Source organism: Mus pahari, chromosome 15 (assembly GCF_900095145.1).
Source record: "Mus pahari chromosome 15, PAHARI_EIJ_v1.1, whole genome shotgun sequence".
NCBI classification, from domain to species: domain Eukaryota; kingdom Metazoa; phylum Chordata; class Mammalia; order Rodentia; family Muridae; genus Mus; species Mus pahari.
In genome coordinates this window covers 30,795,421-30,799,812 of record NC_034604.1, presented here as the reverse complement: position 1 = coordinate 30,799,812, position 4,392 = coordinate 30,795,421, and positions in this window count along the sequence as shown.

Genomic DNA, 4,392 nt, shown 5'->3' with positions numbered 1-4,392 from the left:
GAGAGAGAGAGAGAGAGAGAGAGAGAGAGAGAGAGAGAGAAAGAAAGGTGTTTGTTGGGAATAGGGAAACACAGGCAGCAGACACATAGAGAAAAATACCCCCAAAAAGCAGAAGGGGTCTTGGAAAGCTGAAAATCTGGTCTTTTCCCAAGACAGGGATTTTTACAATTTTTGAAGAGTTTCCCTGCCTTAATTTAGGGTTAGTCAGTTTAAAGAGAAAGACAGGGTGATTGAGTGGCCCACAGCTATTTGTTCTGACCCAGCCTTTAACTTGTTCAGCCAGTCGTCCATCACCTGGCCTGCTGGCAAGAGGAAGAGCCCACAGGACCTCTGCTTTAAGCAGCCAGATCAGGAGGGTGGTGAGGACAAAGTCGGCCATCTTTATTACTAATCATGCCCCCCTCCCTATCTGCTTGCCTACCGTGGAATATATCTGTTAGGAATATATAAGCGAAACCTGCAAGAGAGGAGCCAATCACGAGGTTGGCAGCTGGGATATGAGCCAAGCCCTGGAAGGCTCTGATATGCTAATAAACTGCAAGTGTCCATGATTGGACGAACAATGATACCCGGACTCAGATAGTATGTAAAGGCAAAGAGTGTTTTGTTCTGCAGAAGTCCAGCATGCTGGGGTCTCCCATTGCCAGAATAGAGAGACACCCAAGGGGGCTGCAGGCCTGATTTAAACTAAGGCGCATCAGGGAATTCCAGGGTAGATACCTCTATGTTAATCTATTGGTTCCATCTCTACAGACATTCCATTACCAGGGTGTGGGGGCTGGAAACTTGCCAGGAGGTCTGAAAACTGTTACTGAAGAGGTAGCTGAGGGGGTCTGGAAACTTCCGCCGACCCCATTGTCTTTGCTTGAGGCCAGGTGGCTGGGACATTCCGTTACCTGGGCATGAAGGCTGGATCTTGGGGGTTTTTTTTCTCTTAGTAATCTTGTCTGGGCTTGCCTGGACTTGCTCAGTTTCTAGGCCTGGTCTCCTTAACTGCCAGGTTGAAGTCTGTCATGGAAGCAGCCTAGCTTTCTCAAAACCAACCCCAACATGCCACTGAGAGCCCAATGGACCAGCCCTAAGAGGTGAGCCCTGACGGCACAAAGCTAATGCCCACTAGACGATACAGAAAAACTGGAGCTGTGGATGTGATCCAGGCTCTGCACGGCCATGTTCCTCAGTCAGGCCGTTTGAGCCTCTGTGCAGCTATCCATTGGCACGGGGACTTTGGGACTGGCCACTGTTAGCTCTGCAGACCGTTGAGCGTCCAGCTTCGCTGTTGAGTTCATGCACACCTTCCTGTCAGCATTAACCACTGGCTGAAGGACCTCCTGGTCCTTTCCTCCCAGTCTGCCACAAATGAAGTACCTCATGGAGATGACAGTTGAGTTTGGAGGCTGCTGAAAAGTTCTAACTGGAAAATTCTCTGGTGGAACATTAGCTGCCTGGTGGACCATGGCAGCTAAACGAGGTATCTGTTTACGTGAGATTGCTATAGCCTTTAGAACAGCACTGTATGGTCAAGAACGTCTGTGTGACTAAACTGAGCATATTTCAGAGGTAAATCTGCTGTGGACATTCGACCTACTGGGCGCCTCCCAGCCCTCTGGGTGTGTTCCACACACTAACTCCTAGTCCCCCCACTCTCACTTGCCCTAGGATCTACACCATGCCTCCTTTTCCTCCTGGCCCTCACCCTAGCGAAAAACCTCAGAAATCAGAAAGCCAGGGCCCAGGTTGCTGGCTGGACCGTGAGGAGTGTGACCTGTGTAAGTCTGGGCAGGTGCCTGGGAGGAGGCCTGAGTGAGCTTATCTGACATCATCAGGGAAACCGGGTGTTCCTGCTTGGTTCTTAGCCCTGTTAATAAAAGTATTTTTTAAGGCTACTGATAGGCTGGGTAGATGGTTCGGAAGTTAAGAATACTTGGTTTAATCTCCAGTGTCCATATAGTGGCCCACAACCATCTGTAACTCTAGGTTTAGGGGATCCAATACCTTCCTCTGACCTACTTAGGTATCAGGTGTGCACATACAGGCAAAACAGGCATACATAAAATAAAAATAAATCGGGCTGGTGAGATGGCTCAGTGGGTAAGAGCACCCGACTGCTCTTCCTGAGTTCAAATCCCAGCAACCACATGGTGACTCACAACCATCTGTAACATGATTTGACGCCCTCTTCTGGAGTGTCTGAAGACAGCTACAGTGTACTTACACATAGTAAATAAATAAATCTTTAAAAAAAAATCTTTCTTCCTCCTCCTCCTCCTCCTCCTCCTCCTTCTTTTTGAGACAATGTCTCACTAAGCAGCCTTGCTGGCCTGGAACTTGCTATATGGACTAGGCTGCACTTGAACTCACAGAAATATATCTATCTCTGCTTCCCAAGGGCTGAGCTTAACGGTGTGTGCCACCGTACCCTGCTCAAAAATAAAGGACAGTCAGGACTATACAGAGAAACCCTGTCTCGAAAAAACCAATAAATAGATAGATAGATAGATAGATAGATAGATAGATAGATAGATAGATAAAATAAAAAGTTAAGAATGAATGAAAGCAGCCTCCTAGGCAGCTATGGTGATACATGCCTTCAGTCTCAGAGCTTAGAAGGCAGAGAGGCATGGAGATCTCTGGGAATTCAAGGCCGGCTGGTTACATAATGAGCTTCAGGCTGGCAGTTGTTATATGGTGAAATTCTATCTCAATAAATAAAAAAAGTAAATGTACTCAGAAGAACACATCAAGACAATTTGAGAAGAAAAGAAGGCAGACAAGCTGTAAGTCTCAGCAGCTGCTGGAGGAGGGAGAGGGAAAAGAGCGAGAGAGAGCCACAGGGTCCAAGAAAGCAGGCAGGTTCACCAAAGGAGGTGCAAAAGCATTTACGAAGGGAGGGAGAGGTAGACGGGGATTGATCAAAGCGACATACAAGTAAAAGCAGAAAGGCATATCGGAAGCAGAATCATTCTTTAATAAGAATAACCGAGGGCTGGAGGGATGGCTCAGTGGTGGAAAGCGCTGGATGCTTTTCCAGAGGTCCTGAGTTTGGTTCCCGGCAACCACATGGTGGCTCATGGCCGTCTGTGATGGGATCTGATGCCCCCTTCTGGTGTGTCTGGGGACAGCTACAGTGGACTCACGTAGAATAAATAGATACATCTAAAAAACGAAACAAAACAAAAAGCAAAACAAAACAAAACAACAAAAAAACCAAAGTGTCTTGACCTCTCCTTAGAAGTGAGACTGTGTCTGATGTGTGGGGTCCTGGGCTTTTACAAGAAGGCCAAGGGGCAACTCTGGGGATGAAGAGCATCTTCAGGCCAGCTCCCCTGCAGTCTGGGGGGGTAGACGCCATCAGAGGCTTCCACAGGCCTTATCAGTGAGGTCAACTTTCCTGCCCAGAGAGTCAGTCTACCTGAGGCTTTTAGGTAATTACTTTTCCCAGACTGTCAGGGAGAGCATTCTTAGGCTTTGGCTAGCATCTCCCCCCCCCCAAAGGGGGGAGAAGGTTATAATTTTCTGAGTGAGGACTCAGAAAAGTAGGCAGGTTCTATGAGGTGGCACAAGAAATTTGACTTCTGGGAAGGACATTGTCTCATGAAGGGGTGAGCTCTCCTCTAGCTCCTTGACCAGTGAGCTCTCGGCCAGTTGACTGACAGCCCAGCTGGATTGACTTGCTCTGATTCAGTGTGTGTTTGCATGTGGTGCTCATGTGGAAGTGGGACGGTGACTTGCTGGAGTCAGCTTTCCCCTTCTACCCTGTGGATCCAAAGGGTCAAACCCAGCAGCGGATCTCCCAAGTACCCCTTTTCTTTCTGAGACAGGGTGTCTTAGTGTTCTATCACTGTGAAGAGATAGCATGACTGAAGCAACTCTTATTTTAAAAAAAAAAAATCATTTAATTGGAGCCGTGCTTTCAGTTTCAGATCACCATAGGAGGAAGCCGATAAGGCTGCAGTGGCTGATCGAAAGGCAGAGAGAGACACTGGACGCGGTCTGGGCTTGTGAAAAACTCACATCCACTCCCATTGATAGACCTTTTCCAACAAGGCCTGTTGGGATTAGCCTGGTGCTGCTATGTATTCAAGCGCTGTAGACTGTATTCCAAGACCCAGTGGTCCCAGAGGAACAGGTGAATTCCCATTCTCGAATACACCAGCTTTTGTTGTGAAAACCTTCCCCGGGCTGGGCAGAAGGGGTGGGAGGAGCAGAGATTGCAGGGCTTAGTGTCTGAGGTAGGGACCAGGAGGAGAGGAAGAAGGAAGCTGACCATGGGCACAGGGCCATAAGGACAAGCCTGAAGGAGTGGGAGCCGCCCAGGTAGAACATGGCACCGAGGGCTGCTCTCTGCCCTGCTTGGATGCTTTTTTTTTTTTTTTTTTTTTTTTTTTTTTT